This window comes from Akebia trifoliata, chromosome 5, assembly GCF_017979445.1.
Source record: "Akebia trifoliata isolate Shusen 1 chromosome 5, ASM1797944v1, whole genome shotgun sequence".
In the NCBI taxonomy this organism is placed as follows: Eukaryota; Viridiplantae; Streptophyta; class Magnoliopsida; order Ranunculales; family Lardizabalaceae; genus Akebia; species Akebia trifoliata.
The window spans coordinates 15,856,378-15,869,147 of NC_141379.1; the positions used below are offsets into that span (position 1 = coordinate 15,856,378).

Here is a 12,770-nt window from a genome sequence, read left to right on the forward strand (position 1 = left end):
CACTTATTTTCTTTATTTTTTATTGGGTGTAATAAGTAAAAGTTGATGTGGTAACAATAGCTCTCTTATAATATTATGACACTGGGGTAGTCACTATCCTGGTTGTTGGTATTTTGAAAGACTGGATATTGATTGCCCTTTCAATAGTTATATTTCTTTAGTCAATAATTATTGGATTGAATATTATTGGTTATGCAATCAATATTTGTCTTTGTGATGAAGTTCTTTGTAAAACCCAACCTTTGTACCATTCTTAATGGTTCACATGTACATTTTAACTTTTTTTACAGCTCTTTGTGGTGTTGTCGTATACAACTACTTGAAATTCAAGGAATCCCATGCATCTCAACTTCCTATTGAAAATATCCCCAAAGGAGCAGTAAAGATCAGTTTTTTTTTATTTATTTATATATTTCATTGAGTATGTATTAGAAAATTCATCCAATAAATTGGTTCTTATTTCTACTCCTATTCTTGCTAATGCCATACCCTCTATTAGTAAGAGGGCTTACTTTTTTTTATTGCTAAATATAAAACCTCTTCTCCTTTAAATAATGGTTTTACCATAACCGACTAAACCCATCCAATAGTCTAATGCTTTGCATTATCGAATTTGGCGACCTTTGGTATAAGGGATCTCCTTTGTGAATTTTAGTAATCAAAACATTTGCATAGCCTTTATTCATGATGGTGTTATCGAATTTTGAATTTTTTTTTCTTTGAGTTCTCTTTGATTGTATACCATCTTTTAATTTTCATTAAAAGATGGACATAAACATATAGATTGTCTCCATTCACCTCACCTATATATATTAAAAAATTTCTCGTGTTATAATGTAGACATATATGTGTATGGTTAATAATTACATAGTTGTTATAAACTATTGTAATTATTGTAGTTTCTAGAATGGATAGAGATGAAGAATTAGATGATTCGTTTGATGAAGATTTATTTAATAGTTGTCAAATTTTGAGTAATTTTATTTTGGAATGGGATCGAAGGTGCTGTTGGCTGCACACATGGCTTATTTTGTGACTGCCTATTTGGTTAAGCAGTTTGAGTATAGAAATTATATGGATCACTCTATAATGTCGAACAATTTAGAAAGAGAGTGTGTGAGACAATAATTGATGAACGAACTTAGAACTAATAAAAATGTTGTGATATTATACTGATAGGGCCTAAAGCTTGTGAAACTTTACGCAATATTCTTTGAACTTCTGGTCGACTTACTCACACTCGACAAGCTACTGTTGAAGAAGAATGTGATACCCTGCCAAACGCTAACACAAAGCCCAAGGTCAGATCTTAAGGCACTAGGTGGCGCCTCAAAATTTTGGCATAGTCTCCTCTGTTTATGTTAGTATTTCAAGGTGCTAAATACTTGCACCTGATAAACGACATATGCAATATCCTACATATATACATACAAAATAGAATAATAGCAGAAGCCTATATACATCTAGTAATGTATGATAAATCAGAGTGCGAAACAAGAAATTTATATGCAGGATTATACAGAAACTCCCCACTCTAACAAAATACCTAACGCTCAAAATCAAAAGCTATATTATTACCTGGACAACCTGACACCGCGTATAGTCTAGTGCTTACCATGCAAAAGAACTCTGGTCGTTTATCTGACCTACTAGATAATCCTTACTCGTGTTCTATACATGTCTTGTCAAGTTCCTGAAAGTGCCCTAGATCCGTGGGGTGTACGGATCCACTTTTGACTTTGAGGTTTAGGAGTCGCCACCTAGTTATTACAGTCTAGGAATCAAGCATTGACTCAAAATAAATAAAACAACTAATCTACAAAATATACTAAGTTTGGGGATCATGTTACAGGGTTGGAAGGTATTAGGCACCAACCCTGCCCGACAAACGCCGGTCTCTACTAATTTCCAAGAATACTACATTGCTAAAGACCTAAAATAAATAAATAAGACAAAGAAATTATACCTGTGACAATCCCAACGAATTGTTCCCCCAGATATGGTAGAACAACTTCTCATATAAATTTTCCTCGTTTTGTTTTATCACCGGATCTGCTTCGAATCTCCAAAATGAAATATCTCCTCCTTAGGTCTGAGTTTTTCGTAGTATTGTGATGGGTTTCTAGAAGAGTTTTGGGGAGTTTTGAGAGTATTTTTGAAAAAATTTAGGGTTTGGATGATAGGTGAGGGGTTAGGGCTTCAAAATCAGGATTTTGGGAAAGATAGGGTGGCTTTTTGACCTACTTTTTTAGGATTTTTGTTTTACCTCCGAAATTAGGTTGTGGAAACTCTCTATTTATAAAGTTTTTTTGGGAAGAGTTAGTGTTTAATTAGGTTTCTTTTAGGGTTTTGACTTTAGTCTTATGAGATGGACTTGTGTAACCCCCGGATTTTCAACTCATATCTCGAGAAAATTAAATGGTGAGATTTGGAGGAAAATATCGAGTGAAAGACTTAGAGTAAAATACTCGAATATTACTATGATTAATTTCGAGAAAAATCAACTTCGCCATTAGATTCAAAAGGATCAAAATATATACATTAGCCTGTAAGCAAGTCCGAATTCGAATTCGGATAGAGAAGTTATAGAATCCTCGAATTTCGTGTTAAGTGGGACCCAAAATAATGGAATTTCGTTAGAGAGAGAATCGAAAAGATTTGATGACACCATTAGATCCGAATCGAAAAATTATTCGAAATGGTATATTCGTTTGTCATTTTCCGAGTCCGAATAGTTAAGTTACGATCGAAACTAGAAATGATGGGGAAATTACAAGTATACCCTCAGCCCTCTTATAAAAGAAAACTCACTTTCTTTTATTTCCTTTCACTTCTTCACTCTTCTCCAAAGAACTCAACTCAGCCATTTTCTAGACCTAGGGTTTGAACCCATTCCTATCAAGATCTATCCCAATCAAGTCCGAGTTGAACCTCGACGAAGAAGGCAAAGTCGTCGGCGTTGTCGAGCTCTACGTCCTCACCCCATCCAACCTCCATTTCCTATTCTTTTCTCTTGGTCTCCCACAAGAATCAGCAAGTGGATTTTTGTATAATCACTTGGAACCTCATCCATATCATAGGAGAGTCGTTGTTGGTCATTAGGAAGAGGGGAGAACACCTTCAAAGAGGGTTTCACAACCAACCACTCCGTTGGCACCCGAGTTCAACCACTTTCGGAACTTCGAGCCGCCTAACATTGATCCTTAGTGTTGATTCATCACCATTGGCGTCCACAAACAAGTAAGGGACTTCCAATTCTTATTGGTAGCTTTAGATTTCTGAAATTTGCATTTAGGGATTTTGTTAAAAATGTGTTGCTTGTTTTAAATCATAGAAATCTTTATTTGAATTGAAATTCATGCTAGAAATAAGGATTTGATGTGTTTAATCTATGTTTTAAATGTTGAATTCGTGGGTGGATTGAGGGATTTGAAGAATGGAACAAAGATCCAAAGAAGGGATCGAAAAACCCAAAAAAAATTGCGAGTGAGGTTCAGGCTGTCGGCGGGAAGGGTCGGTGCCACCGACAGAATGAAGCTTCTGCCACCGAAAATTTTCTTCTGTCGGCAGGAGCCATCGGTTCCACCGACAGAACAAGGTTCTGCTGCCGACAGCACTGTTCTGAGTCAAAAACAGACTCTGACTCTTGGCTTGACCTCCTCACACCTTATACACTATTTCTCACCCTTTATTTCATTAAAAGTATTTAAGTTTACTTTCCATTTACTTTAAGTTCTTTAATGAAATTAAGGTTTTACCCCCCATTTCGGAACAATGGGAATGGTTTTAAGATCCAAATCTCAAAGGATCAAAATCTGAATTTTGGTTTAAAGAACAAAACGTAATTTTCGACGTTTTCGACAAGTTTTCAAAATGAAATAACTTTCGCGTTTCTTTGAATTAGATTACAAAAACTATATGGTGTCGAATCTCATGATCAAGACTTTCATTTCGAAAAACCCATTTTTAATTTCGAGAACTTTGAAAATTTGAGTTTCTGACACTTAGCCAAATTTTTACCAGCTTTCTCTATTTTTAACAGCTTTGGTCCCGAGCATCGCTGGGACCTTGTTTTTGAATAAACTTCGGTGGTTTTCAATGGAAAGACCGAAAGAATGACTTTGAAAGATTGAAAATGAATGGTTGATTTGAAAGGATGAAAAATGAGAATGTTGAGAGAATGGGAAAACGGAATGAAAGGTAAAATGTCAGAATCACACCCGAGGGGTGATGTCTGCATTTTACATTGTATGTTGTGTGTAGGTTGGTGAAAGGATATCCAGGTTATTAATGAAAGGGTTGCATGTTTATTTTCGATTATGTTAGCGCTTGCGCTGAGTACTGTTATTTATTTTAGGCCGATTGGCCACGGTTGCATGGTAAGAATTGGATATCCATTCTCAACCCTGTTTTGTTAATTTCTCTTTTGTTTTAAATGAAAAATCATATATGTACGTAGCTATTTTGTGAGCTGTTAAAGGGTTTGTGAATGCCTGAAGGGATAGTGTGTCACATCATCCGGAGGGGTACACTATCCTGGGATGTACGGTAGGGACCACCAAACTCATACGTGGTATGGGACGCGTATGAGAGTGGAGTCACAACTGGAATCCGGGTCCATTCCTTTCTTATCTTTACCAGTGAACGTGTATTGTAAAGGTGGTCGTATACGAGTGGAGTGTTATTTGGGAATCACATGCACGCCTGATAGGCATAGACGAAGATGATTAGTCAGTGATCACTAACAATCTAGTAGTAGTCAAACGTTCTGACACATCGAAAAGAGATCCATTGCTTACGGTCACGTCAAACGGCCAGCCTGAGCCGGATAAATGGTTCCGCAAGCGTGGTAGACACGACCAGCCACAAAATCAGGAACTACGATGTTATTGAGGAATATCATGTCCCGACTGGGAGCGATCTAGTCGTGAATCCCAACTCTTTAATTCCAATACTCCACCACTTGTATTATGTATTTGTTGTTATATTTCGAATTACAAACTGAGAAGCATGTCTATTATTTCAATGTTGTCAATACTATTTGCATAAAATGGAAAATGTATAATGAGTATGGATGATTGATGTTATGTGTAATTTTTAAACTGTTTAGTTGCTCATCCCTGGCTATATGTACCAGTTGATCGTATTTTATCTTGTAAAACCTTGCATGTATTAAAATGTTTAGTATGCTTTTTATTCGATCATGCTTAGGAAGGGTTATTAGTAGGAATTGGCTGTGGACTTACTGGGTAACCATTGTTACTCACTCTTTCCTTCCTATTTTTTTTAGTTTCAGCATTTGCAGCTACTGAGGCAGGCGTAGAGTCAATAATGGATGAGTATCTGGTCGATCAGATCGACGATTAGAGTTTATTGCCTGGTGAGCACTAGGGCCACATCCCTTAGTGTTGTCAGTTTCATCCAAGATGTATGTAGTTTTTGGATTTGAGAGTTTAGGCCTATGTTAGAGTGAGAGTGTTTTGGTAAGCCTGTATATTGATAAATCTTCTGCACTCTGATCTACTTACATGTTATATGTAATTAGTCTTCCGCTGTTATTTTCCTGTATCTACATTTTTATTTACAGGTTTTGTTATAAATTGGTTTATCAGGTTTGAGTTCCGTGAAACGCTAACATAAACAGAGGAGACCATGCCGAAATTTCGAGGTGCCACTTAGTACCTTGGGATTTGTGTTAGCGTTTGGCGGGGCATGAAATGATTGTCAACCCTTATGAGGGGTATTTTCATAATTTTATAAAAATTGGTGAAATAGTTTATTTGATTTCAATTTGTTGTTTTATGTGTTTGAAAAGATTTTCCTAAACGTAAGGGGGTCTCTAAGGATATTTTGATGTTAGGGGTATTTTGATAATTTGATCACCTTTTAGTGATTTTTATCGTAAAACTTCTTTTTGTCTATAAGATGATGATTTCTATGTTTTTGGAGTTATATTTTCCTAGCGTAGCGTGGTTTCTACAATTTTGTTAGTTTGAGATACCTCATCTGAATTTTTGAAACATATCTACTAACAAATAAAGCCTTAGAATAATCATCCATCATTGGGAATAGTCGCGATCGGGTTGACGAGTTGATTAATCAGGCGAGTGCAAAAATGGGGTGTCTACAGATGCCCCTCTTTGGCAGAGGGTTGAAGCAAACTAGATAACAAATCTATTTTGGTAGATAGTGCGATATCTGAATGTCAAAGCTAGTGACAGTTCATTTTGCAACCTAATTTAGCAATTCGTCAGGATGTTCAGATCCTTGAGGGTAAAACTCTCCCCGAACTAAAAAGTTGTTAGGTCCTTAAGCGCGAGCACTCACTGACAGCGTCAGATCCTTGAATTAAAGAAAATTTTTCTTGACTAATGCAAAAGTGCACGTGTGTGCATTGGTGTGATGTTTATTTTGAAAAAGTACGCTTCAATTTTGTGCATTCATGAAAAAAATTAAGTAAGGTGATTGAGCAAAACATGAAATCTGGGCAAAACTTGAGAAAAAATTTGAGTTTAAACAAAAAAAAAAAAAGATCTGAGAAATATTCGAGCAAAAGTTGAACGTCCTAGTCTACCTACCTTGGGTGAAAGAGTAATGAACTTTTTTTTTTTGGGAGTCCTACTCCACCTACTCGGAGTGAAAGAGAAATGAACTAAGCTTTTTAGAGAGTCCTACTCTACTTACTCAGGGTGAAAGAATAATAAACTAAGTTTTTTTTTGGGGTCCTACTCTACCTACTCAGAGTGAAAGAGCAATGAACTAAGCTTTTTTTTGGATTCCTACTCTACCTTCCCAGGGTGAAAGAGTAATGAACTGATTTTTTTGGGGAGTTCTACTTTACTTACTCGGAGTGAAAGAGTAATGAACTAAGCTTTTTTGGGAATCCTACTCTACCTACCCAGGGTGAAAGAGTAATGAACTAATTTTTTGGGGAATCCTACTCTACTTACTCGGAGTGAAAGAGCAGTGAACTAAGATTTTTTTGGGAGTCCTACTCTATCTACTCAGGGTGAAAGAGTAATGAACTATTTTGTTGAGGAGTCCTACTCTACCTACTCGGAGAGAAAGAGTAATGAACTAAGCTTTTTTGGGAGTCCTACTCTACGTACCCAGGGTGAAGGAGTAATGAACTAATTTTTTTGAGGAGTTTTACTCTACCTACTTGAGTAAAAGAGTAATGAACTAAGCTTTTTTGAGAGTCCTACTCTACCTACTCGGAGTGAAAGAGTAATGAACTAAGCTTTTTTGGGAGTCCTACTCTACCTACTCAGGGTGGAAGAGTAATGAACTAAGTTTTTTTAGGAGTCCTACTCTACCTACTCAGGCTGAAAGAGTAATAAACTAATTTTTTGAGGAGTCCTACTCTACCTACTCGGGGCGAAAGAGTAATTAACTAATTTCCTATGAGAAACAAACAGGGGATGAACACCGCATTTGAATTTTTCTTTAAAATACAAAGAGTTGGATTTTATGAAGATCTGATCAACATTTTAACTTGCTTTTGAAACCCAGGGATTTTCAACAAATTTTTATCAAAAGGGTAACCTTCTAATTCAGTGTTAACCTTATCTTTTGGAGTTGATTAAGCTTCAGAACAAAATGCCCCTAGTTTGACAGAAAACATTACACTAGGAATAGTTGAACTCAATTTGAAAAGGACTGTCCCTACTGTAAAGGGGAAAACTACATACTTTAGAAAAGGAAAATGCCCCTTGTTTTGAAGATTTGAAATATTTGATTACTGTAAGCGCAATAAAAATTTAACTTTTAACCTTGACTTTTTATATTGAAGATTTTGAGTCCAGCTCAAAGAAATTGGAACAAAATATTTCTTTCTGAAATTCATCATAAAATCTGTTATTTCTCCCCGTCGGTTCACTTAGGGACATGAAGCTCTTCAGATCAATCATAGATGAGATACTTGTATCAACTGAGTCTATATTTGATTGAAACTGGATATTGAAACTTGATCATTTGAACTTTTAATGTTTCAGCTCGAACCGCATTTTAGCTTTTCAACTTCCCGAAGATTTTTTTTTCTGTTGCTTTAATTTTTGCTTATATTGTCCTTTTAGGTTTTCAATCTAGCGAGCTTGCTCTAGCTTTTGCCTAGACCGCCTTTTTAGGTTTTCAATCTAGCTAGCTTACATTTTTTTTTTCTTTGCTCTGATTGTTGCCAAGGTCGCCTTGTGAGCTTGCCTTAATTTTTGCCTAAGTTACCCTTTTAGGTTTTCAACTTAGCAGGCTTCATTTTTCTTTTTTTCTTTTTCTTCCTTTATGAACTTCTAGAGATATTATTTGATCATGTTTTGCATTCGCCTGATTAATCAACTCGTCAACCCGATCACAACGGTTCCCAATGATGGATGTTTTTTCCAATGCTTTATTTTGTTACCAGATATGTTTTAGAAATCCGGATGAAGTATCTCGAACTAACAAAATCATAGAAACCACACTACGCTAGGAAAATACGACTCCAGAAACATAGAAATCATCATCTTGCAGACCAAAAAGAAGCTTCACGATAAAAATTACTAAAAATGACCAAATTACCAAAATACCCCTAACATCAAAACAACCTTTGAGCCTACGTTACGATTAGAAAAACTCATTCAAACACATAAAATAACAAATTGAAACCAAATAAATCATTTCGCCAATTTTCACAGAATTTGACACAATTACGAAAATCCCCCTCATAAAGTTCACAACCATTTCATACAAAAAATTTCATAAATGACATAAACCAACATTCCCATTGTATTCCTTATGAAAAACTAATTCCAAAACATCCTGGACCATTGAAAAACGACTTAAAACGCAAAAAATCCTCTCCGAGGGTAAAACGATAATTTTACAATTTTAATAATTAAAAATTTTGAAATTAATAAATAAACCATTAAATAATGTAAAATGAAACATTTATAAAATTAATTTAAAATTTTGAACCAAAAAATCGATCAATCAGGCTTTCAGGCAAAATTGTTGATGGCTGCTAGGATATTTATTCAAGGATCCCTCCATCTGGGTCCCAAAGAATTAAAGATATAATAAAAGGGGGTTCTCCAAAAATTAAAGTCAATCAAGTAAGGCTAAAGTCAAGATATTAAAAGTCAACCAAAAAAGACTAAAGTCAAAGTATTAAAGTCAATCTCATAAGACTAAATTCAAAACCCTAATCTAAACAAGTCAAGTCAATCTCATAAGACTAAAGCCAAAACCCTAAATCAATACCCTAATCTAAACTAATCAAGTCAATCTCATAAGACGAAAGTCAAAACCCTAAATTAAAATCCTAAAAACTAAGTCAATCTCATAAGACTAAAGTCAAAATCCTAATTAAAACCCTAAAAGAAACCCTAATCAAACCCTAATTCTTCTAAAAAAAACTTTATAAATAGGAGCCTCCACACCTTATTTTCATATAAAATCATAAACCCTAAGAGAACTAGGTCAAAAAGCCGCCCTAGCCTCCCATAAACCCAAGTTTTGAAGTCCCAACTCCTTACGTAACACCCACACTTCAATTTTAGCTTGAAAAATACTTAGAAGCCCTTCAAAAACACCCCAAAATCTATAACAAATTCGAAGAATCTAGATCTAAGAAAGAGATACCTTGCCTCGGAGATCAGAAATCAGATTCGTAGATAGAACGAAGCAAGGAGTACGGTACAAGGAGTAGTCTTATCAGATCTGAGGGAATAGAATCTTTGCATATCGAAGGTAAAATTTCTATTATTTTTTTATCTAGGTTTTGTTGTTAGCAATGTAGTCTTATTTGGGATAAGTAGAGACCGGCATGGGCCGGGCGGGGTTGGTGCCTAACACCTTCCAACCCCGTAACGTGATCCCCAGACTCGTATTTTTCTTTCGTAGATTAGTTTATTTGCCTTTTAGAGTCAAAGTTTGGTTTCTAGACCATAATAACTAAGTGGCGACTCCCAAACCTCAAAGGTCAAAAGCGGATCCGCGCACCCCGCGGATCGAGGGCGCTTTCAGTGACGACTCTACTGGGGATCATTGAGGATCAAACTTGAAAAACCCCAAGTATGAGACCATTGCTAAAACGATCTAGATTTTTATTTATTTGTTAGTTTATTTGTTTATTTATTTATTTATTTGTTAGTTATCTCTATCATTCTTTTTGTTCAATTATGAATCGTGTGTTTGAATTATGAATATTCAATTTGTGCTTGTCATTATTTGTTTATGATCTAATCAACGATCATTTGGAATGACCTGAAATAATTCGAGATTTCAAGAGGATGACTTTATTGAGATAGGATGACGATTTTTGGACCATGGGTTTTTATTATTTATTTTCGTATGTGGATCTCTCGCTAAAAAAAAATTTCTATTTTTAAGAGTTTGCCAATTTGTCCATTAACAATGCACATAAAAGAATAAAATTCTGTTATTTTTTTTAGTGTGCATCGATCTGCCCTTTGGCAGCATATGTATCCATGGACAGAAAGAAAGAAAAAAAAAAGATTTTGGGTGCTCTGTTGGCAGCAGCAACACCTTAAGTGGTGTGTCTAAAGTAAAAGTTAAAAAAAAAAAAAAAAAGAACAGAAATTTTTTTTTCAAAGCAAGTCGTGCTGTCCATTGACAGTAAGAAGAAAGGCAACAAAAACAAAAAGAAAAAATGCCTTTTGAGGTTTTGTTTACAACAACCCGTCATTTTTAATTTATTTTAGGGCAGTGTGCCCCTAGCGGAAACCCATTTTCAATCGTTAAACCCTTAATGTATTTAACGTGGTGTGCCAACGATAAAATCAGATTTTGTTTTTTATATCTTCTTTTTCACAAGAGAAAGAAGAGACAGCAGGAAGAGGGACGCCTCTCTCTTCTCCATGTCTCTCTCTCTCTCTCTCTGCAACGTTTTTTCTGTTTCTACATTTTTGTGTTTCACCTTAGTTCGTAGGTCTCACTTTCGAATTTACTCAAAATGTTGGTTCCGTTTTGTGCTCTGGGACTGTAACTTTGGTGGAGACTGTGTAGCTGCTACGGTAGTGTTCATAGTGTTTGTTTCCCTATCAGCAATGGCAAATAATGTAAGAATCACGATGGTATTTGAAGCAACAGAGATCCTCGGCATTTCTTAAAAAAAAAAGGGTGAAACCAGTCTTGAAAGATCTCTTGAAATTGTATGATAATAAATGGGAGCTAATCAAGGAGAAAAATTATCAAGTTCTAGCAGATGCTATATTTGAGTAGGACGAAGAGAAGGTAGAGGAAGCAAACAAGAGGAGGTATCCTCAGTTGGAAGAACACTCTTGCACTTAGTTGAAAAGAATTCGTTTGGAACAACATGGGATTTTGCCTTCTATTGGCAACTCTAGCTCATTGTCAGGTGAAACATCGTCTCGAAGGCCAAATTCAGATGATGAACCACCTCAAACTTCTCCTAGAAAGGAAACGGTTGAGCCATCTTGTCTGATTCGTAAAAAAAAAAAAAAAAAAAAAATCTTGCAGAGATTTTATTTGTGTGCAGGTATTTCATATTAATCAATCGATCTCTTAGGTTATTGGGAGAGCCTGATTTGAGATTTGCTAGATTACTCATAGTATGTTTGACAAGAGCATTTTCAAGAGTTTCGGATTTTCTCTAGAGCATGTAAGCGAAATGGAATCTAGAAAATCAAAAGCAATTACCTCATCTTCCCAAATGTCATCTGTGGATGCCAATTCGCCAATCTCAGAACTTCGAGAGAAGCATCGATTAGAACTAGAAATCAATGTCATATCTTTTGATGAAAGGTGGATGGCTTTTTCTTTTAAGTACTACGTTTTTAGCTTTCAGAATATTGCTTATCACCATTGATGGGCCTCAGGAGAAGCATGCTCAGGAGTTCCTTCAATACTTCCAATTTGGAGTATGGTGGGTGGCATTTGGTGTAGCATCTTCCATATTGGTCTGAGATCTAGTTTGCACACATTGGTGCTATACTTGGGTTCATATATTGCTTCGTTTACGTTTAAAGCTATGCAGTGTGGTCAAATAGATTTGAAAAGCGCTCCATATACTACAATACAATTGAAAATAGGCCCTTCGTGGCTTGATAACGATTGCTCTGAATTTGGGCCCCCCTGTCTTTTCATCAGTACATGGCTCAAGGGTTCCACTCAGCTGCATATTGCCACAATTTCAATTTGAAGCTATTCTATGGGGGGCATTTGGACCGTGCTCGGAGAGCTTCTTCCATATTTTATCTTGAGAGCAGCACGCATATCAGGTACTAAATTGAATGCCATGAAAGAATTGGATGCTTCCGCGACATAAAACGGAGTGATAGCCAATCAACTAAACAAACGATGGTTCCTTTAACACGCTCAACATCTCTACTTTTTTTTACAATTTTAATACTTGCTTTCAAACTCCAAAAAATTTTCACAGCTCAACAAGCATCATTCTATCCCCAATTTAATATTCTTTGAAATCTCGAGTTGTTTTGGGTCGCCCAAAATCGATCTTTAATTGGACCATAAATAGATTAAAAAAGAAAAAAAAATCTGGTTGTTTTTTGATAAAAAAAAATTGGATTGAATCTTAAAAATCAACTATCGGGGTCAATTTTCTTAAGAGAGTCAATTTAGTTGAACTTGTCTTACATCGTGTGAGGTGCTACTTGTGTTCTACTTGTGTTAATATATTCTTCCGTTTCTTTGTGTGATTTTACCATGATATGTGTTGCTATGATACCCCAATTTCGAACGTATTGAGTTGAGTTGACTCATTTGAATTTATTGGTCCCATGCAATTGATTATT

General features: G+C 35.7%; 1 pseudogene; it reads left to right on the forward strand.

Annotated features, from left to right (window-relative positions):
• The window catches only part of LOC147401552 (vacuole membrane protein KMS1 pseudogene), a 74,737-nt pseudogene extending 62,373 nt beyond the window's left edge, over positions 1–12,364 (forward strand).
• The last annotated feature ends 406 nt before the right edge of the window (positions 12,365–12,770 follow it).